General features: G+C 45.4%; 1 non-coding gene across 1 annotated transcript; it reads right to left on the bottom strand.

Annotated features, from left to right (window-relative positions):
• Window positions 1-8,789: 8,789 nt before the first annotated feature.
• Window positions 8,790-8,919, bottom strand: LOC112616122. Its single transcript, XR_003117573.1, has one exon. It is a non-coding gene; the product is annotated as a small nucleolar RNA SNORA61 (small nucleolar RNA).
• Window positions 8,920-23,900: the final 14,981 nt, after the last annotated feature.

Genomic DNA, 23,900 nt, shown 5'->3' with positions numbered 1-23,900 from the left:
TTTCTATATCCAGATCCTTCATATGACATGGCTGGAAGATAAGGTTCCCAGTCAGAGCTATGATAGAAAGAGGGTGGATGGGCAGAGGCTTCGTTTCACCTAGGAATATCCCCAGGGGTAGTCAGCAAAAGTATGCTGAAGGAAAAGACAACAGACTTCCAAGGGCCTGGAGGAAGCACCTGTTTTCTAGGAAAAGAAATTTTCTTTTTTCTTTTTATTTTTTTAAATATACTTTTAGTAGAGACGGGGTTTCACCATTTTGGCCAAGCTGGTCTCAAATTCCTGAACTCAGGTGATCTGCCCTCTTCGGCCTCCTGAACTGCTGGGATTATAGGTTTGAGCCACTGCACCTGGCCTCAGGAAAAGTATTTTTTTTTTTTTTTTTTTTTTTTTTTGAGACGGAGTTTTGCTCTTGTTGCCCAGGCTGGAGTGCAATGGCATGGTCTTGGCTCACTGCAACCTCCGCATCCCAGGTTCAAACAATTCTCCTGCCTCAGCCTCCCAAGTAGCTGGGATTACAGGTGCCCGCCACCACGCCCGGCTAATTTTTCTATTTTTAGTAGAGATGGGGTTTCACTATATTGGCCAGGCTGGTCGTGAACTCCTGACCTCAGGAGATCCACCTACCTCGGCCTCCCAAAGTGCTAGTATTGTAGGCGTGAGCCACCATGACTGGCCAGTAAAAGTAATTTTCTAACAGGTGAAGGAGATGAGTGGGTCTGTGTTCCTCAGAATGGGGACACAGGCTGGGTGGCTAGAGAGTGGCCCACTGAGGCAGGGCTGCCCCCAATAGGCAGTCTAGGTCTTTGCTCATCTGGCTGGCAACTTTACTTGCAGTAGTGGGGATGTATCCAGACTAGGAGGATTGGTGAGAGCCCCAGACTCGGGATGTGGAGAGCCGGTTTCTGACTGTGACAGTTATGATGGTCCCTGGAGAGGGTAGGGGAAGAGGGAGAAGCCTGTGAGTTAACAGTGAAACATCCTGTAGCAATGGGCCAATGAATGAGGGATTGGCAGTGCCAAACTCCTAAAGGGGCATTAACTGTGCTGGGGGCAAGGATGCAGGGGTCCCACAGAGGTGGAATGAATTGCCCTGGCAAGTCTAGGACCCATGGAGCCCCACTGAGACTCCATCATCGTAATTCCAAAAACAGGAAAATGTTTGTAAATCAAATCTGCTCTGTTTTCTCTATTTCTCCAGATTTGTTTTCTTCTTGGACTCATTATCTTTATGGAAACTAGGTCGAGCTGGATTCTTTTCTATTTCTATCAGCCATGGATAGCCCCATTAGCTTTCTAACACTGTTAGAGAGTCTTTCAATTATGTTAAATGAAGCCAAATTTGCCATTCTTTAAAACGTTTAAGTTTCCATGCAAGTTCCCTTGACCTGGTTTTCTTTTGTCCCCTTGGGACACAGAATTCCTGTTAATGATACCTTATGACACTGCAGGAGACAGGAAGACATTGATGTCAAAGGGCAGCTGACCCTTGAAACCTATAGGCTGGAGAAGAGCCATTTTTCCCTTTCCCAGGTCACAAATGATGTGGGAGAGAAGTTGCCAAACACTGGCCTTGCTTGTTTTTTAAACATCAATTTAGGAAAGTATAGACACAAGGAAGAGAAAATTCAATACTAATTCAAAGAAATGTATTTAATTTGAATGTTGGATAAACAGTAGCTATGTCATGAGGTAATAATAAATAATAAAATAAAATAATACTTTGACATCCAAATTTCGAGAGCTTAGCTAGGTGTGAGGATGTGTGCCCATTGTCCCAGCTACTCCTGGGCTGAGGTGGGAGGATCGCTTGAGCCCAGGAGTTTGAGGCTGCAGTGAGCTGTGATCACACCCCTGCACTCCAGCCTGAGTGACAGAGCAAGACCCTGTTGAAAGAAAGAAACAGAGAGAGAGAAGGAGGAGAAAGAAAAGAAAGAAAAGGAAGAAAGGAAGAAAAAAAGAAAAGAAAGAAAGAAAGGGAAACAAAAAGAAAAGAAAAGAAAAAAGAAAAGAAAGAAAAGAAAGAGGGGAGGGGAGGGGAAGAGAGAGGAGAAAAAGAGAAGCCAAAAGCTGTGCCAAGGAGTCTCAAAACACCCCCAACCCATCCAAGCATTCTTAGGCTTAAATGATAATTATCTCAGATCTGGAGGTAACAGGGAAACCTGAAACCAATGCTCCTGTTTATAACATTCACCCACAATCTGACTTGCCACAGAGTCTTAGGACCAAAGTCCCAGGCCCAAATCTATGGTGTTGGGATTGACAAAGACCATCTGATGGTTCTACTAAACCAACTTAGACCTTTCTGATCTTATTTAAAATGGGGGATGAGACCGTGCCTCTACCCCTAAATTGTTATGTCTATTACTGTGCTACCATCTAATGGCGAAGTGTATTAAAACACAAATGAAACCTAGTCCAGGGAACACTGACTACCCTTAAATTTTTTTTTCTATGGCCAATAGTTACATCTCTCTGTCTCTCCAGATAAGGCACCAAATGTTCTCCATCATTCATAAAAAATGCCCCGAGATCTAAGATTTCTGGTAGGGAAAAAGTAATAAAGTCTAATTTATGCAGAAAAAAATTATGTAACATTAGGGAGGACAGAGGGATTTTTCTAAAACACTCTCAAAGTGTACAACATAAGACAAAACATTATTTTAAGATAGATATTGTTTAACTTTCTCATATATGAGAAGTTACTAATGGCAGAAATATTAATGCAGTATAGTATGTGCATAATGCACTACCATTTTACAGAGAGGATAAAAATGAAGCCATCACCCTCTACAGAGACTATTCACCACCCTAAAAATAAAGTCTCATAGCAAAAATAAAGTTTTACTGTTATGTGATAAAAAAAGATAGCAGATTACCAACATTTTTCCCTCTGCTCCCACTGGCTAAGATTTCAGATCATTACAACTTATTTGGGAATTTTCCTCCCAGGCCTAAATGTTAGAATTGGGGATCATTTTGGGAAATGTACTAGGCAATGAAAACAAAGAATACTCCTTCCCACCCCTAAGCTCTTCCTTTTCTCTAAAAGGGCACAGAACATATATATTGGGGATTTTCCACTTCCTGAGCAGTTCCATTAATGTCACCAATAACTCAAACTTTAAATCACATCAGGAGACAGCCAGGTCCCCAAGAACTCCTGGGACACAGCCAGCTGGTCCACAGTGCATCGAGGCTTGCTGCAGAGCCCCCAGAGAGCGGTCCTGCATGGGCTGGGAGGGTGTCATGGACAGGTGACAACCAGACACTCAACCAGTTGGTAGGGCACAGCTGCCATGGGAACAGCAAGTGAGATGGGTAGGTAGAATTAGAACACCCCAAAACATGGCTTTGAAGACGAGTTGTGCTGTGAAATTTTGAGATACATATTAGTAAATTAAAAAAAAAAATCTAGAGATGTAAATTTCAAGTTGATTTCCAACCAGGGCATGGACAGGGTCACTATAAGAGCAGAGAATATAGCTTCTGGGTTGGGATACACACTGATGTGCCCCTTCCCAAACAGTGCCTCTCTCTCCCGCAGCTACTGGAGCACGGAGTAATGGAAATCATGTACTGCTAAGTTATAAGCATATATAAAAACATAAAACTGGGCCAGGTGCGGTGGCTGATGCCTGTAATTTCAGCACTTGGGGAGGCTGAGGTGGGAGGAGTGCTTGAGCCTAAGGGTTTGAGACCAGTTGCTACTGAGGCAGCTGAGGCAGGAGGATCCCTTGAGCCCAGGAATTCCAGGCTGCAGTGAGTTATGATCAAGCCACTGCACTCCAGCCTGGGTGACAGACAGCAAACTTGTCTTCGAAAAAAAAAAAGACAACTCACAGAACTGTACAAAACATCATATCTCTTCCTCTCTTGACCTTTATTTTCACCCCTGCCCACAGGTAAGATACAATCACCAGTCCTATCTCCTAAATCAGTGGTTCTTTTTTTTTTTTCTTAGTTGAGACGGAGTCTCGCTGTGTCACCCAGGCTGGAGTGCAGTGGCGCGATCTCGGCTCACTGCAAGCTCCGCCTCCTGGGTTTACGCCATTCTCCTGCCTCAGCCTCCGAGTAGCTGGGACTACAGGCGCCCGCCACCACGCCCGGCTAGTTTTTTGTATTTTTTTAGTAGAGACGGGGTTTCACCATGTTAGCCAGGATGGTCTCGATCTCCTGACCTCGTGATCCACCCGCCTCGGCCTCCCAAAGTGCTGGGATTACAGGGTTGAGCCACCGCGCCCGGCCAAATCAGTGGTTCTTAAACTGTTGTCCCCAGTCAGCGGCATCAGTGTCCCCTGGGAACTTGTTAGAAATGCAAAGCCTGAGCTGGGCGAAGTGGCTCACGCCTGTAATCCCAGCACTTTGGGATTGTGCATGGATCACCTAAGGTCAGGAGTTCGAGACCAGCCTGACCAACATGGTGAAACCCTGTCTGTACCAAAAATACAAAAATTAGCTGGGCGTGGTGGCACACGCCTGTAATTCCAGCTAGTTGGGAGCTGAGGGAGAATTGCTTGAACCTGGAAGGCAGAGGTTGCAGTGAGCCGAGATTGCGCCACTGCACTCCAGCCTGGGCAACAAGAGTGAAACTCTGTCAGAAAAGAAAAGAAAAAAGGGAAGGGAAGGGGAAGGGAGGGGAGGGGAGGGGAGGGGAGGGAAAAGGGGAAAGGAAAGGAAGAAAGAAAAGAAAGGAAGAAAGAAAGGAAGGAAGGAAGGAGAGAAAGAAGAAGGAAAGAAGAAGGAAGGAAGGAAGGAAAAGAAAAAAGAAATGCAAAGTCTCAGGCCTCATCCCATTATTACTGAATCAGAAACTATGGGTGTAGGTTCCACACATCTGCATTTTAACAAGTTCTGTGGGTGATTCTGATACACACACGAGCTTGAGAACTGCTGTTCCAAATGCAGACGCTGAAAGCGCATACGGGGATGCAGTTTGTTTGCTAAAAGATGGCAAACAAGGGTGTAACCAAGTCTAGATAAAACATGAAGCTCTGGAATCAACACCTTCCTCCTGTACCTTCAACTCCCTCAAATGTCATATGATGCGGCGTTTTGGTCCAGACCGCCCTAGCGGCTTTAGTGGGGTCAGTCCACCTCAAGAGCCTGGTTATTTTCTCTGGGAACTGAAGCAAAGTTGTTGGAACAAAGCTAGTAATCCAAGGTAGAGTTAAATAGAGAGGTCCTTGGGGACCCTGTATCTCCTTATTTTGTTTTCTAATCTTTAGGATCAGTGGTTCATTTCCTAATCCAGCAAGAATGGTTGGCAAGTCTGGGCTGTTAGGTGGGAGAAACACCGCCCTGGAACACTGAGATCTCGTACACAAAGGAAACAGCGTGGTCCTGCTAACAGCTTGGGAACTGAGATAGCAACAGAACCACCAACAGAACTCTGTGAAAAGAGGACAAAAAGCCATTTATTGTATGGTTGCTCTTTTCTGATAAATAAAAAAGCTACAGAAAAGTCTAAATAATACCGTAACTAAAACCTATATTCCCACCACCTAGATTAATAACTGTTAACACTGTGTCAAGTTAAACAGCAGTTTTGCAAAGCTGTGAAAAGACTGCATCTGGCAGTGAGCTGGGAAACAAAGACGAAAACAGCTAGAATAGGGAGAAATGAGCTAAGTATTTCTGAAATAATTTTTTAACAAAGAATGTCCCCATTCTTTTATCAGAAAACATTTCAAATATGAAGTTTCCACATAGCTACTAATAATAGTTTGTAAATTTGCGTAGCTGGAGGCCGGAGAGTTGAAATTTACAAATAATGAAGAGCAGAAAAATAGCTGGAGAGGAAGCCAGCTCGTTTCCTTGGGAAAAACAGAATATGCTTTCGGACAACCCCCTACCCCCTGAAGTGAGCAGGAAAGAAATCAGGCTGGTTCAACAGAAATCCGGCTGCAGATCAAGAAGTGTGAGGCTTTCCCATCGCTGTTTATGGAGTTGAGGCCAAACCCTGGAAGATCCAGGAGAAAGAACTGTCACCCAGGGCATTCCCTCGCTGGCTGACCTTGGACTATCTGCTTGATGTTACCCATCAAAGCAGAGGAGCAGTAAGAACATGCATTGAAGTAAGAATCATGAGCTATTAGTGCTTCTACCCAGGGTGGGGAAAACATGGAATTGTGGAGTCTGGAGGGCTGCTTCCCAGAGGACAAGGTCACAGGGAGCTGAGCTGGCCAAGGAGCAGGCAGGAAGGGCTGTCATCTTTGCTCTGATCCAACCAGTTTTACAGTCACCATGGCAGCCCTTGTGGCAACATCCACAACTTCTGAAGTGATATCTCCTGCAGCTCTGAGGGTGTGTCTTCTGTTCTTTGACAAGTGCATTCCATTGCTAAAGGGGAACAAAATTTAAAATGTTTATCCTTCCCTCTTAACCCTGCTGGAAAACCTCTTCCTTGCTTAGACAAACCCATTTCCCCTGCAGGCAGGACAAACATGGAAAGGGGCAGAGAAGTTTTTGTTTGTTTGTTTGTTTGTTTGTTGCTGTATAAGAGGGCTAGAGGAGGGGAAATCTAGACTAGTCATCCCCTGGGTATCTCCTGTTTGTGTACATATTGGTAAATTTAATATATTCATTGGAGAATTTAATAAAGTTAAGCACAGAGTTCAGCGGGGCAGCTTCAGCTAAACTTCCCACATTCCCACGCCCCAGGTGAAAAGCTGTGTTGTCTATCAACCAGCACCTGCCCTTTCAAATAAATGCTGTGTCATCACAGTCACAGGCTTTATGAGGACCAAGGACACCAAGTCCCCAACTGATGTGCTTCCTTCCAGATCCTTCAGAACCTCAATTGATGCAATGAGAGTCTGTTTGCCACAGCCAGAGCAATCTGCGGAGGATGACTGCAGAAACGTTCAGGCCCATTAAAAACCAGTAACAAGAAATGGATTTCTCACCTGGCTTCCTATGCAAAAAAAAAAAAAAAAAAAAAAAAAAATTGGGGGAAAAAGAGAATGTAAATTACATGTATGTGTGGTTGTGTACGCATTGCTGTTACCTCTATTAGAAATTCATTCTTTTAGCCAATAAACATTTTTGGCACTTATTATGTACAAAGCTCTGTGCTAGATTCTGTTAACAAACATGAGTAAGGCATAGTTCCTGGCTTCCAAGAGCTCATGATGTGGAGGAGAAAATCACACACAAAAAGTAAAAAATCATATTATAAGTTCTATAATAAAGGCTCATTCATCTGTTCAACAAAGATTTATTGTACACAATGTGCCAGCCTCAAGTATGAACAAATAATTTGGAGAGCACAGAGGCCAAATGTAACTACCATTCTCCTTCAACCATGAAAGGTGTGATAAAAGAGCTCCCATGGGTATGCTCTTTAAGGAGAGGGTCCCTATCTTTTTGTACAGCGGTCATACCTGGTGTGCGCCTGGCAAATGTTCAATAAATACTGTTCATTAAAGAATGGATTTTTTTGTTCTGTTATTAAATAAGCATTTTCAACATCATCCTTCTTTGCCATCTACTCATTAATTCCATAAGCACTTACTGACCATCTACACATATGCTGGGAGCAAGAAACAAGAAGCTGTTCAGTGAGGGAAACAGGAGCGAAACTAAACTGAGCCTCAAAGAATGTGTAAGAATAAAACAAATTGTGGCCAGGTGCAGTGGCTCATGCCTGTAATCTCAGTACTCTGGGAGGCCAAGGCGGGAGGATTGCTTGAGCCCAAGAGTTCAAGGCCAGCCTGGACAACATAGGAAAACCCCGTCTCTACAAAACATTTTGAAAATAAAACAAAGCAAGTTGTGTGTATCTGAGGGATGACATTTCATGGAGGGAGGACGGTTTAAGAAAGACATAGAAGAGAGGTGCAGTGTGGGCATGTGGGGATCTCCAAACAGTTCAGTGTCTTGAGCTTTCCACTTTCAAAAACTTGATCTTGTCAGATCTAACCTTGAGCTAACCAAACTTTTGAGGGAAAGTGTATCAACTAGAATGCCGATTCCTCATGTCATTACTCTGTCTGGTGGGCTAGAAGTTCATGTGGGCGTTGGAATATGTATATATCCAAAAGGATGCTTGAGTGAGCATGACACTGGGGCAAATTGCAAAGCTAGTGATCTTGTCATCAACTTAGGATAGCCGGCTGCATCTGTCTTTATCACCATCTTCCCTCTCCCTCTGTCATAAACAAGCTTCCAGGATGCTGCACTACTTCCTCAGTTCACACACTCCTCACCCCATTGCAATCTGAATTCTACCCCACCTCTCCCCTGAGGCTGCCCCCACCTAGGTCATAAACACTCTCTCTGTTGCTAAATACAGGATTCCTCTTAGTCCTTCTCATTCTTGATGTGTCTGTAGCTTCTGACCCTAAGATGAGCTCTCCTTCATCCATTTCGATGCTACCACTCCTTCCTGTTTTCCTTCTGATATCACAGGCCCCCTTGCACCTTCCTTTTACTCTGCCAACCCTACAACTAGTAGTTTTCCTCTACTCTTCTTGCTTTCTATGAGACCATGACTTTAGTTGTCACCTATACAGTCTAAAGATTCCCAAATTAAGACTGGTGGCTCTAATGGCTTTTTCAAGAAATTATGGTAAAATACACACAACATGAAGTTTACCATCTGCTATGGTTTGAATGTTTGTCCCCTTCAAAATTCATGTCAGAATTTATTCCCCAGTGTGGCAGTATTGAGAGGTGGGGCCTTTAAGAGGTGATTAGGTCATGGGGAGCTAATTCATGGATTAATGGGTTATCACAGGAATGGAACTATGGCTTTATTATTATTATTATTATTATTATTATTATTATTATTTCAAACCACTGTGGAAACGATATGCCAGACTACAAGACTGCGAAGCCACCTTCAGTGTTACTTTTACCCCTTTTACAACCACCAAGACCAGCATTCAGATCCAATGGGAAAAGGAACCAGAGGATCAGAGATTGGTGGCTTAAAGAGGAGGAAGAGAGATCTGAACTAGCACACTTGGCCCGCTCTACATGCAATGCCCTGCACCACCTCAGGACTCCACAGAGAGCACCCCCCAGCAAGAAGGCTCTCACTAGATTCATCCCCTCAACCTTGGACTTCCCAGCCTCCAAAACTGTAAGAAATAAATTTCATGTCTTATAATTTACCCAGTTTGAGGTATTTTGTTATAAGTAATGGAAAATGGACTAAGACAACATCATAACCATTTTTTGGTTTTTAAAAATCATAACCATGTTTAAGTATACAGTTCAGTGGCATTAAGTACATTCATGTTGTTGTATAACCAGTGCCACCATCCATCTCCAGAACCCTTTTCATATTGCAACACTGAAACTCTATACCCATTGTAATAGTCTGTTCTCATGCTGCTAATAAAGACATACCCAAGACTGGTAATGGACTCACAGTTCAACATGGCTGGGGAGGCCTCACAATCATGGTGAAAGGTGAAGGAGGAGCAAAGCCATGTCTTACATGGTAGCAGGCAAGAGAGAATGAGAGCCAAGTAAAAGGGGAAACCCCTCATAAAACCATCAGATCTCATGAGACTCATTCACTACCACAGAATACTATGGTATTCATTTATTTCCCACCAGGTCCCTCCCACAACATGTAGGAATTATTGGAGCTACAATTCAAGATGAGTTTTGGGTGGGGACACAGCCAAACCACATCACCCATTAAACAATAACTCCCCATTTTCCCCTTCCCTACCCTTCCCCACAATCACCATTCTACTTTTTGTCCCTATAAGTTAGATTATTCTCTAACTCAAGGACAAAAAGTAGCAGTACCTCATGTAAGTGGACTCATACAGTATGTATCTTTTTGTGACTGGCTTATTTCACTTAGCATAATGTCTTTGAGGTTCATCCATGCTATAGCATGTGTCATAATTTCCTTCTTTTCATGGCTACATAATATTCCATTGTGTGTGTGTGTGTGTGTATATGTATATATATACACACACACACACACACACACACACACACACACACATTTTGTTTATCTATTGATCCATTGGTAGACCTCTAGTTGCTTCTACCTTTTGGCTGTTGTGAATAGTGCTTCTATAAACATGGGTGAAAAAAATATCTCGTTGAGACTCTACTTTCAATTCTTTTGGACATATACCCAGAAGTGAAATTGGTGGACAAAATCATAATTCTATTTTTAATTTTTTTAAGGAACCACCATGCTGTTTTCACAGAGGCTGCAACATTTTACCTTTCTACCAATGGTGCACAAGAGTTCCACTTTCAACACATCCTCACCAACACTTGTTATTTTCTGTGTGTTAAAAAACAAAAAATAGTAGCCATCCTAATGGTCATGAAATTCAAATGGCTTTTATGAACTCTAGATTTGCATAGCAAGCTGCCTACTGGGTACCTCATCTAAACATCCCAGAGAACCTCAAACTCAACTTGCCCAAAACAAATATTTTTCCCCAAACCTGATCTCTCCAGTGTTCCCTATTTTGACAAAAATACTACACTTTTTCTAAGTGCCAAAGTTAGAAACCTGTATGGTTTTCTTTTCTGCTCTGGCAATTCTAGCTCCTTGATGTCTCCTGAATCTTCCCACTTCTCCCCACCTAATCCCACCACTATCATCTTATTTCAGGCCAGGGTCATTTCACATATGACCTTCCACATGAGTCCTTGCCTCCTGCCTTGCTCTCTCTCATTTATCCTGCCCAATGCAAGTTATCATTTAAAATAGATGTGATCCCATCTTCCCCCATTTAAAGTCCTTAAGGAGCTTCCTAATGTCTTCAGGATAAAGCCCAAAGTCTTTTGAATGACAAAGTTCATAGCTTGACCCTTTGTCATCTTGTCCCTGCTCATGGGTAAAACTTATCTCTTATCACTTCTTCCTTTTCTATTTAGTTCATGTTGAACCACTTGCAGTTGCCCAGATGTATTACAATTGCTCTTACCAGGAAGTCTTGGTCTGGAACATTCTCCCCCTCCCTGCTTCCTCCGTTGCCTAGCTCAGCTGATGTGTCACTTCCTCTGGGTCCCTTCCCTACTTCATCTGGGCTTGGAGCCCTTCCTCAGTGTTCCCATGCACCTGTGCATACCTCCGTCACAGCACTTACCACACTGCTCTATCCTCTAGACTGGGAGCACTTCTAGGCTCTGAAGTGTGACTTATTTATCTTTGGATCCCCAGTGTCTAGCATAGAGCATGGCACATACTAAGTGCCTATCTGGGTAGTCAGGGAAGGCTTCCTGGTGGTGATGACAACTAACTTGATTCCCAAAAATGAGGAGGAATTGGCTGGATGAAAACCGGTCAAGGAGGCTGGACATGGTGCCTCACATCTGTAATCCTTTGGGAGGCCAAGGTAAGAAGGTCACTTGAGGTCAGGAATTCAAGACCAGGCTGGCCAACATGGCAAGACCTTTCCTTACCAAAAATACAAAACATTAGCCAGGCATGGTGACCACGCCTGTGGTCGCAGCTACTTGGGAGGCTAAGGTGAGAGGATTGCTTGAGCCTGGGAGGCAGAAGTTGCAGTGAGCCATGGTCACACCACTGTACTCCAGCCTGAGTGACAGAATGAGACCCCATCTCAAAAGAAGAAAAAAAGAAAGGAAAGAAAGAAAAGAAAAGAGAAAAGAATAGAAAAGAAAATAGAAGAGAAAAGAAAAGAAAATAGAAGAGAAAAGAAAAGAAAAGAAAAGAAAAAAAAAGAAAAGAAAAGATGTCAGCCAGCTACCTAGTGGCAAATTGATTACCACTGAATCACTTCCACTGTGGAAGGGGCAGTGTTCTGTCCTCACTAGAAGAGATATTTACTTTGGATATGGATTTGTTTTCTTTGCATGCAATGCTTTGCCAAAACTACCATCTGTGGACTTACAGAATGCCTCCACCATTATGGTATTCTATAGAGCATTGCTTCTGATCAAGGAACTCAATTTGCAGCAAAAGAAGTGTGACAATGAACCCATGCTCATGGAATTCACTGGTCTTATCACATTCCCCACCATCCTGAAGCAGCTGGATGCTTTTGAAGTCTCAGTTATCACTCCAGCTAGGTGGCAATGCCTTGTGATGCCAGGGCAAGCCCATTCAGGAGGCTATATGTGCTCTGAATCAGCATCCAATATATGGTGCTGTTTCTCCGAGGGCCAAGATTCAAGGGTCCAGGAATCAAGGGGTGGAAATAGAAATGACACCACTTGCCATTACCCTAGTGACCCACTAGCAAAATTTTTGCTTCCTGTTCCTGCAATTTTATGCTCTGCTGGCCTAGAGGTCTTAGTTCTGGAGGGAGGAATGCTTCCATTAAGAGACACAACAATGATTCAATTGAACTTGAAGCTAAGACTGCCACCCAGACTCTTTGGGCTCTTTATGCCTCTGAGTCAATAGGCCAAGAAGGGAGTTACTGTATTGGTTGGGGTGACTGGTCCAGACTTCCAAAGGGGAAATTGGACCTCCACTCCACAATGGAGGTAAGGAAGAGTATGTATGGAATATAGGAGGTCTTTTAGGGTATCTCTTAGTATTACCACACCCTGTGATTAAGGTCGATGGAAAACTACAACAGTGCAATCCAGGCAGGACTATGAATGACCCAGATCCTTGAGGTATGAAGGTTTGTGCCACTCCACCAGGTAACAAACCTCGACCAGCTGAAGTGCTTGTTGAAGGCAAATGGAATACAGAATGGGTAGTAGAAGAAGGTAGTGATCAATACCAGCTATGATCACATGACCAGTTATGGAAATGAGGACTGTAACTGACATGAGTATATCCTCCTCATTTTGTTATATGTTCGTGTATATGTATACATTTTAAGCAAATACCTTCATTTTCTTTCTTCTCTTACTCCCTTATTATGTAATATAAAATGTATTCACTTTATATCTGTATTTAAGTTAATTTTACGTCATAGTGTTTACCTGGAGAACAGTAAACATCACTCAAGAGCTTCATCTCCTCTTCTGGGGAAGGAATTAGTATGAGATAGATGTCATGTTAATCAGAATTAGGATCTTGTTATTGTTTTTATTTGGGGACTAAGTATGGTTTAAGGAGATGCAACCCATATGGATGCCAAATTGACAAGGAGTGAATTTGTGATGGTAGTTTTATGTGTCAATTAGATGTGCAGATAGCTGATAAAACATTACTTCTGGATGTGTCTGCGAGGGTGTTTCCAGAAGAGATTAGCTCATCAGTAGACTGAGTAAAGAAGGTCTGCACTCATCCATGTAGGTGGGCATCATCCCTTGCGGTCCTAAATAGAACAGAAGGGTGGAAGGAAGGCAAATTTGCTCTCTCTGAGCTGTGACATCCATATTCTCCTGCCCTTGGACATTGGCATTCCTGGTTTTCAGGCCTTTGGACTCAGATTGAACTACATCATCAGCTTTCCTGGTTCTCCAGCTTACAAACAGCAGACTGTGAGACTGATTAGCCTCCTCACATGAGGCAATTTCTATAATTAAAAGAAAATACAGGGCTGGGCACAGTGGCTCACACCTGTAATACTGCACTTTGGGAGGCCAGGGTGGGTGGACTGCATAATCCTAGGAGTTCAAGACCAACCTGGACAACGTCATGAAACTCCATCTCCAACAACAACAACAACAACCACCACCACCACCACCAACATCAACAACAACAACAACAAAGGCCAGGCGTGGTGGCTCAAGCCTGTAATCCCAGCACTTTGGGAGGCCGAGGCAGGTGGATCACGATGTCAGGAGATCAAGACCATCCTGGTTAACACGCTGAAACCCTGTCTCTACTAAAAAATACAAAAAATTAGCCAGGCGTGGTGGCATGCGCCAATAGTCCCAGCTACTCTGGAGACTGAAGCAAGAGAATGGCATGAACCCGGGAGGCGGAGCTTGCAGTGAGCCGTGACTGCACCACTGCACTCCAGCCTGGGAGACAGAGTAAGACTCCATCTCAAAAAAAAAAAAAATGTAGCTGGGCATGGTAGCACATGCCTGTAGTCCCAGCTACTCAGGAACTCAGGAGGCTTAGGTTGAGGGATCTCTTGAGCCCAAGAGGTAGAGGTTGCAGTGAGTTGAGATCACACTACTGCACCACTTCACTCCAGCCTGGGTGACAGAGCAAGACCTTGTCTCAATAAACACACACACACACACACACACACACACACACACACACACACTGTAAGTTCTGCTTCTTTGGGGAATCCTGACTAATACAACAGGTCAAGAAATACCTCAGGCAATAAAGGCAACAAGCAAAGATGCAGGTGTGTGATACAGAATGATGCATCAGAGAACTGTAGGTTATGCAAGGTGGCTGGAGCACTCGAACTACAAGGCAAGGAGTGGTCAAGGACAAGTCCAGGTAATGTCTACCAATAGACTCAGAGGACAGACACTATCAGGCAGTCCTGACCAGGGGACCAAAGTATGGATCTATTACACAAGACCAGTTAGAGGTGACACATGGAAACCAGGGATCAAAATTAAGGAGGAAATGACTGATAACAGGTAAATGTATTATCCTGCCAGAGTATGTGCGATGGAATTAAATGGTGAATGGGCCTTTCATAATTTAAGTAGATCCTCATCACATGTTTGTTGAAAAAAAACAAATATGTAATATACACTAAAATATGATCATAAACCTAGATTAATACAGCTATGAAATTAAATTATGGCACTTCAGGTATGAGTCAGGTTGAGGGAGATAAACGTGTGGTCAGTGTACTGAAGTTCCTGAAACTGGGAACCACTAGTTCTTCCTACTCTTTAATGAGGGGCCAGAAAGTAGAAGGAGTAGAAGCAGGAGGGGTGAGGAAGAAAAGAGACTGGGCAATTTACAAAAGAAAGACGATTAATGGACTCACAGTTCCACATGGCTGGGGAGGCTTCACAATCATGGGGGAAGGTGAAAGGCAGGTCTCACATGGTGGCAGACAAGAGAAGAGAGCTTCTGTAGGGAAACTTCCCTTTATAAAACCATCAGATCTCATGAGACTTATTCACTATCATGAGAATAGTACCGGAAAGATCCGCCCCCATGATTCACTTATCTCCCACTAGGTCCCTCCCACAACATATGGGAATTATGGGAGCTACAATTCATGATGAGATTTGGGTGGGGACACAGTCAAACCATATCACCAACATTAGGTGAGATGGCTCTGGATTCTGATTTCCGCTCCTCATGGCAATGTGTCCCCTTAAGTGCCCTTCAGCTTTCTGTGTTCCTCACTCTGTCCTTGTTCTCTATTCTTTCATCTGCCCCCAGACTTCGTTTTGCTCTTTCCTCACTCAGAGAGCCGTATTTCTTGGTAAACCCCAGTCTTTTTAAATTTTTATTTATTTATTTATTTATTTATTTATTTATTTTTAGACAGAGTCTCACTCTCTTTCATCCAGGCTGGAGTGCAGTGGTGCGTTCTCGGCTCACTGCAACCTGTGCCTCCCGGGTTCAAGCGATTCTCCTGCCTTAGCCTCCCGAGTAGCTGGGATTACAGGCGCCTGGCTAATTTCTGTATTTTTAATAGAAAGGAGGTTTCACCATGTTGGCCAGGCTGGTCTCGAACTCCTGACCTCAACTGATCCGCCCACCTCGGCCTCCCAAAGTGTTAGGATTACAGGCGTGAGCCATGGTACCCAGCAGGTAAATCCCAGTCCTTTACCTACATCCTCCAGGGGTATTTTGAGTCTGTTGCCCTTGGCCTTTCAGAACCGGTCTCCCGCTCCCTGGCCATGCCCGACTCTTTTTCGTATTCTAACCCAGCTTTCCCATGTGTAAACCTATTTTTTGACTCCTGGTGAGGCATTCTCTGGGCTCCCCACAACCTGCCCGGGATGTGACTGGGAAGGGCTCCCTTTGGCTCTCTCGCTCTTTGCAGCCACAGAGCAGGCAGAAATGCCCCGGTGGCCCTGTCGATTCCACGCCGTGCCCTGCGGAAGGCCGGCCATGCGATATGGAAGCTCTGCAGAACTGTCGCAGCTGAAAAGAAAGAGGCCCTCCCTGCAAAATGACTGAGTCAGTTCAGGCCTTGGCCCCCAAGACAAGTTCCCTGGCCATGTCATGCCCTCCACTCAAGCAGTTCCAAAAGGCTGGGGAAAGAGCTGTTTTCGGGAATTTGGAATGTGGGAAAAATTTCCCCAGGGAGTTGAACTCGCCTGCGGCAGGAAGTGGGTTTCTGGCCACGGGAAAAGTGAACAGCTGGTTTTCCTGCTCTGCCACCTCCCGGGGGATGTGAGACCTGCAGGCCTTCCCCGGAGTGGAGAAAAGCAACTATTCATGCACTGAGGATGGATTCATTCACTGTGCACCTAGAACAAAGAGGACTAGACAACCTCCCCAACCATAATGAGGCTACACTCGGGTCATTTGTTGTAAATGTGAAAGAAAGAAGTGTGCAAGTCAGAATCCTGGGAATCCTCCACCTCCAATCCATTGTCAAGTCCTCTCAATTCCAAATCCGGTACGCCCCTTAGATCCATCCACTTCCTTTTCTCCAGGTCCAAACCACTCCTCTGCCTCTTCTCTGAATGCTTTCTCCTCCCTCAATCCATTCTTCACCTAGCAGCCTGCTTAAATCCGTTTAGCTTAAATCCCCACCAGTCCCGGCCCCGCCAGGTCCAGCAGGCCCTTCATCCACAGCCCTTCATCCAGCAGGCCCTTCATCCACAGGCCTTCATCCACAGCCCCTCATCCACAGGCCCTTCATCCACGGAAAGACCTGGGTGCTGACCCTCTCTCACATCAGCACCCAGGTCTTTCCGTACTCCAAACACCACAAACTCTTCTGGCCTTCGGGACTTTTCTTCTTCACAGCTCCTTCTGCCAGCATACTCTTCCTTATCTCCCCCTCTATTCATTTCATTCTATTGACCCTTGGATGGCGGCTCAGCATCACTTCTTCAGGGGAAGCTTCCCTGACCTGCAGATAACAGATCCTGCAGTCATCTATTCTAAAACTTCTCATGCTCTTCCCTCATAGCAAACATCACAGTTTAATTACATCTGTGTGTATTCTTTTAATTAATGTCTCCTTCCCCCGAAGCTGTAGATGCAATATCACTAGTACCTAGCATGGTACCTGACATATGGTAAATGCTGAATAAGTGTTTGTGGAATAAATTTGAAAGGACCTGTGGACTTCTTACAAGCAAGAGAGGAACAATCTGGTTTTCTCAGTGGGTGTAGAAGCAACCTTTCCACCACAGAAGTAGAACAGGACCAGGATTTCCCAGCCACTTTTATGGGATGCTTTAACCACAGTGGCATCTCCTCTTGAGCCTTCCTGGACTGTATCACTGGAAGTCCAACATCTGTTCCATCCTTGGACCCTGGGGGCAAGGGGCTATCACTGCTAGAGGGAGGGGAAGCTAATGGCCCAGTGAGCTGAATGGAGCAGAGAATGGGGGAAAGATAGTGGAGAGAGACCATTCAAATCAGAAGGCCACTGGATTGATGACCTCTGAAACCTTGAAGCCCCCAGGTTCTTTCTCCAGGTTCCAGAGCAGATGATGCTGCCTATACAACAGGGAAGATCAGACACCTACTTGAGTGTCATACCCTGAGACTCAGTCTGGTTGGATTCATTCTTTCAGTAACCTTTACAAAGTTCCGGTCCTCCAAAAGGTTATACCTGCTCTTGACCCCCAGAGGGCACCCTGGAGACTCTTCTAGGCAGCCTGTTAAGCACCATTACTGGTCAGCTTCCAGGGTCAGTGGAACTTGATGTAAAAGCCGCTGGGGTTGTTACCAGTGGTGGGTATCCGAGTTACTGGCGACAAATTCATACAGTTCTGCAGCAATCTCTATTCTTGCCTACTCAGAAGAAATAATTTGACGGACGGGCAGAAGGCAGAAGGAGAGACTGAAGCAAGTTTTAGAGCAGGAGTGAAAGTTTATTAAAAAGCTCTAGAGCAAAGGCCAGGAGCAGTGGCTTACACCTGTAATCCCAGCACTTGGGGAGGCCAAGGTGGGTAGATCGCCTGAGGTCAGGGGTTCGAGACCAGCCTGGCCAACATGGTGAAACCCTGTCTCTACTAAAAGTACAAAAATTAGCTGGGCATGGTGGTGGGTGCTTATAATTCGTTACTAGGGAGAATGAAGCAGGAGAATCGCTTGAACCCAGGAGGCAGAGGTTGTAGTGAGCTGAGATCATGCCACTGCACTCCAGCCTGGGAGACAGAGGGAGACTCCAGCTCAAAAAAAAAAAAAAAAAAAAAAAAAAAAATCTCTAAAGCAGAAACAAAAAGAAGGAAAGTACACTTGGAAGAGGGCCAAGTGGGTGATCTGAAAGTCAAGTGTGTGGTTTGACCTTTTGACTTGGGGTTTTATATGTTGGCATGCTTCTGGCGTCTTGTGTCCCTTTTCCACTCATTCCTCTTTTGGGGTGGGCTGTCCGCATGCACAGTGGCCTGCTAGCACTTGGGAGGGGAGCATGCGCAGTGTGTTTACTGGAGTTGTATGCATGCTCACTTGAAACATTCTTCCCTTACCAGTGGAATGTCCCCAGGAGAACATATACCAGTTAAACTCTGCCATTTTGCTTTAGTGCACATGCATGAGCTCACTTACACAACTCCTGAGATCTTATCGGGAAGCTGCTGATCACCAGCTTCAGGCGTTTCTATCTATTGGGAAACTGCCTTTCTCTGGCACCAGCTGCTACCAATTATTACTTTAGAGAGACAGTGTGACAACTGCCGGATCATCATCTGGAGGTCACCTGATATTCCTGGTGGGGTCGATGTGGGAGCTCTCGTCTGCCTGGCTCATGCCTGACTAGCTACCTACTGTAACATGGTCAAAGCCATATGATTATGGAGCAGGCCAGGCAGGGGAGTGTGGGAGAGATTTCCTGTGTGGTCTCTGCAGCGGTGAGGTGAGCTCATGGAACGTACAGCAACATAGGTACTTGTAGTGGCCATTAAAAAAAAATTGCTCAACCTCCATTTCCCCTTTATTGGATATAGCACCCCAATTTCTGATTGTGGACTTAACCCTCTCTCCTTGTGTGGACTCTTGGTAGGACAGTAAATCAAGGGGCTTTTCCTCATAGCCAAGAGGTGGGCACATGACCTAGGCTGGAGCACTCAGACTGTCTCCTGAGACAGGGTCTTGCATCATCAGAAATGAACACTTGGATGACACTTGTTTCCTCAGCAACTCTCAGACAAAATAGTTGGCCAGTTTCATTGGTTCCAGTTCTATTTTAAGACTGGCTCTCCAGCCTCCTGTCTCCTCTGTGAGCTACAAGATAACCTTTCAACAAGTTCTTCTTTTTGTTTCTGTTGCTTGCCACCAAGGAACCATGATAAATTATCATCTGGTTCGTAATTTCCATTTGATGAACCTCAGATGGTGCACAATAGTACAAAGACTTGGATAGTAGCTGCTAAAAGAGGAGGTGGCTGGAAGCATCTGAAATGTAGTCCAGAATAGTCCTGGGAGGCTAAACAAATGAGCACAAGTTGGTGAGGATATGGGAAATAGCTGGAAGAATTAAGTGCACCAACTTGCTGAAATTTGCTCTTACCAGTAGGAATGAGCCAGGGATATATAAGCGAGGAATGTCCAAGGTGAAGCCTAGAAAATTCATATTCCATGGAAATTCGGGACTGAAGGTTGTGCACTGATCCTCAGATTACCCAAGGCACAGATGTCAGAGGTGATATCACAATGCAAGAAAGCAAGTGAGAAAAATGCCCCTTTCTAAAAGGGCTCCCTCACTTCTACTGCTGCCAGGTCCTGAGAGAAATAGGTACAGGGGAGGCCCCTTCCTCTGCTGAAGTCTTCTGTTCTCAACGATGTGAGGCTGGGCTTGGTCAAGATGAGTTGGGATGACTGCAGAGGTAGTGCTGGAGTTAGGAGTCGAAGTGTGGTAAGAAGTCTGGACATGGCTTGAGGACATGGCTGCCCCTCCATAAGAAGCCGAGGCAGTGGATGACAATGCTAAGCTCTTGACATGTTCCTCCATGAGCAGCTGGTTGAGGAAGAGCTTGTGAGTCACATCTCTTCTGCAGAGGAAATGTGTTGGCTGTGTCCATCTTCACCTGAGCAGTACTGGATCATGCTGGAGGCTTGCTCTGATAGACGGAGGCTTGCTCCACAGCCTCCCCGTGTTCTGAATCCATAGTGCTTTGATCTAAAGGCAGAACCCTGTCCTTCCTTTCCTCCAACCTGCCCTCAGAGCTCCAGAAGACTGAGGAGCCCTCCACTGTGGCTGCAGCCTGGTGGCTGGGGTCAGGAACTATGCGGCTGGCATTTGGCCCATCCTATTCTCTGCAGTCAGTAGGTGGAGGGGACCTCAGGGTTGTGCAGCAGGGGCCTGGATAAGGCATACTACAGGGATCTTAGTTGTAAGCAACAGAAACTAATTATAGCAATTTAGAATGGAAAACAAGTACACCAAAAAGACACTGGGTAGCTCATAGAATTGCTAGAAGGCCTGGAAAAACAAGATCTAGAGGAGACACAAAAGGAAACAAAGACCCAGTCCACTGCAGGAAGGGTTCAGTGCAGACATCATTGCTTGTATGCTAACATGACCCATGCTGGACAGCCGTGGGATGTTGCTGTAATCCTTTTACAATCTGACAGGATCCTCTTGTTTATTTGTTTCACTGACTTCCATTTCTGACTTTGATGCAGTGCTTCTGACTGGCTGGGAAAAAGAAAGGAAGGAAAGATGTCCAGTGGAACTCCCCTCTACCTTCATGTAATCTTATTATTTAACTTGCCTTCTTTTATCATCAGAATTCTCCCTTTTTTTTTTTTTAAGAGACAGGGTCATGCTCTGCCACCCAAGCTAGAGTGCAGTGGTGCAATCATAGCTCACTGAAGCCTTGCACTTCTGGACTTACATGATCCTCCTGTCTCAGCCTCCCCAGAGGCTAGAAGTACAGGCAAGTCATTAGACCCTGCTAATTTTTTGTAGAGATGAGCATCTTGCTACATTGCTGAGGCTGGTCTCGAACTCCTGGCCTCAAGTGATCCTCCCCACTTGGCCTCCCAAAGCACTGGGATTACAGGTGTAAGCCACTGCACCTGGCCTTTACATATTTTATTTATTTTATTTGATATATATGTTTTGAGATAGGTCTTGCTCTGTCACCCAGGCTGTAGTGCAATGGTGCAATCACAACCCACGGCAGCCTCAACCTTCTGGGCTTAAGCAATCCTCCTGCCTCAGCCTCTGCAGTAGCTTGGACTACAGGCATGGGCTACTACACCCAATCCTCCCACCTCAGTCTCTGGAGTAGCTGAGACTACAGGTACGGGCCACTACACCCAGCTAATTTTTGTATTTTTTGTAGAGATAGTCTCTCTGTATTGCGTAGGCTGGTCTGTAACTCCTGGGCTCAAGCAATCCTCCACTTCAGACTCCCAAAGTGCTGGGACTACAGGCATAAACCACCACACCCAGCCTACCATATGTATTTTTAAAAGAAGAACCCCTGGACGGGCACAGTGGCTCATGCCTGTAATCCCGGCACTTTGGGAGGTCGAGGTGGGAGAACTCTGATTGAACCCAGGAGTTCAAGACCAGCCTGGTGAACATGGCGAAACCCTGTCTCAACAAAAAAATACCAAAGAATTAGCCAGGTGTGGTGGTGCGCACCTACAGTCCCAGCTACTCAAGAGGCTGAAGTGGGAGGATTGTTTGAATGCAGGAGGTGGAGACTGCCATAAGCCATGATGGCACCACTGCACTTCAGCCTGGGTGACAGAGCAAGACCCTGTCCCAAAAATAATAATAATAGGCCAGCATGGTAGCTGACACCTGTAATCCCAACACTTTGGGAGGCCAAGGTGGGTGGATCACTTGAGGTCAGGAGTTCAAGACTAGCCAGGCCAACCTGGTGAAACCCCACCTCTACTAAAAATACAAAAATTAGCCAGGTGTGATGGCATGCACCTGTAACCCCAGCTACTTGGGAGGCTGAGGCAGGAGAATCACTTGAACTCGGGAGGTGGAGGTTGCAGTGAGCTGAGATTGCGCCATTACACACAAGCCTGGGCAACAGAGTGAGACTCCGTCTCAAAAAATATATATACATACATATATATGAGTGTGTGTATATATATGTATACATATAAAGAACTCTTAGCTACCACCCTGTACAGATGCGGTGGTGCCTTGCCCAGATCCCCATCCCAGCTGCTATGAATGTGAGCCACTAACGCATCACGGCTGCTCTCCTTTTCCTTTGTGTCTCAGGAGAATTGCCCTTGTCTGAGAAGAGCTGCCCTGCTGGGAAGTTATGGAAATTATGAGCCAATTTCCCCCAGGAAGAGGGGGACACCTCCAGCCAATGACTGGCTGATACTGGGGTACAAAAACTGGCCCCTTGTCTCCAGGCAGGTTGGGGTCCAGAGCCCTCTGCTGCACTTCCCTTCCTCCCTCACAGGTCTTTCCTGAGAACAGCGCTACAGTAATCACAAGCAGCTGTGCTCCCTGGTCTCGGGCTCTGCTTCTAGACAACCAGGTCTCAGGCACTCCTTTGCTGTCGGGGTCATCATCGTACTCTCTCTGCCTTCTATTCTGAGCCTGATCGTCTAATGTGTCTCATCTTCTGCTTCCTGGACAGACAGGCAGAGAGAAGCTGGAGCCTTGTGACTGGTGCCAGGGAGACAGATTTTAACCCACTAATCGTGCAAATGAATGTAGGGGTGTGAGTGTGATCAGCCTTGTGAAGGACAGGTGCATGCTGCTGCGTAAGAGGGTTTGACCTAGTTAGGAGGTCAGGGAAATCTTCCCTGCGAAATCGATGTTGAGCTGTTGTTCAGAAAATAAGTAAAAATATAAAATGGGGAGAGTAGAGCATTCTCGGCAGAGGGACCACACACGGGAGGGAATATGCAGAGGGTAACAGACCAAACGATGCCAGTGTAATTGGGGCAGAGAAATCAAAGGCTGGCGGCACTCATAGGCTGCAGGGCTGGGCAGGGACCAGAACAGGCAGCCTTGGCTTTGTAAGGAATCTGGTCTGTATCCTAAAACAAAAGGAAGCATTGAAAACTTTTATGCCCACGGGAGAAGGGTAAAGTGACAAGTTTGCGTTTTGAGAGATTTCTCTGGCTGCAATGTGGAGAATGGATTTGAAAGGGGCTCATGGGGTAAGCCAGGGAGAAGGCTTTCATAGAGCTCAGAGGAAAGAAGAGAAAGAGCTTGACTGGGGTGGTGTGGAGGGGGTGGCAGGGGAGGGAGGGGGCAGATTTGGGAGATCTTTAGGAGGAACATTGACAAGATTTGGTAATGGATTTTATGCGAGGGCTGGGGAAGAGAGGGAGTTGTCAAGGATGACATCTGAATTTTTGGTTCTCCTAACTGCAGGGATTGTTGGAAATGCTGGCAGACACCAGGGCAGGCTCTGCCCCAGAACTTGGCATTCCCCTAGAGCCAAGACTGTCTTCTCTAGTGTTACCTACATGTGCTCGCTCAGCATGTGTGGCTGATTGTCCAATATGTTTTGCAACCGACCAGTTGTCTTGGATGACAACAGATTTCCCTCCAAGATTGGTTCTGTATGTTTGGTTTGAATCAGGGTGAGAAGATGAAAGGGTGAGGAGGGAAGGAGAGGAAAGAGCTGTGAGAGGAAGTGCAGGGGTGTGGCAGATGGAGGTGACATCCTGGGAAGAACAGGATGGCAGTGTCCGTCTTGTATTTGGAACAAGTTCCACCTCTGCCAGTCCTGGTTTATCCTCTTCTTGCTCCCATCTGGCTTACATAAATATTCTGAATCATGACTCTGAAATACTCAAATGCCATTTGTCATTTGGAGGAAATAATTTCCTTCATGCTAAAGAAGTTCTTTATAGAGAGAAAAATGGCCCTGAAAGTCTAGTGATGTAACTACCCTAGTTCAACTATGGCTAGAAAGCACCTGTCTACAGGAATAACAAATATGACCTGCCTCACCAACATGCATGTATCCCTTTT

This window comes from Theropithecus gelada, chromosome 1 (assembly GCF_003255815.1).
Source record: "Theropithecus gelada isolate Dixy chromosome 1, Tgel_1.0, whole genome shotgun sequence".
In the NCBI taxonomy this organism is placed as follows: domain Eukaryota; kingdom Metazoa; phylum Chordata; class Mammalia; order Primates; family Cercopithecidae; genus Theropithecus; species Theropithecus gelada.
The sequence above is the reverse complement of the archived record's forward strand: the minus strand, read 5'-3'. Positions and strand labels throughout refer to the sequence as shown.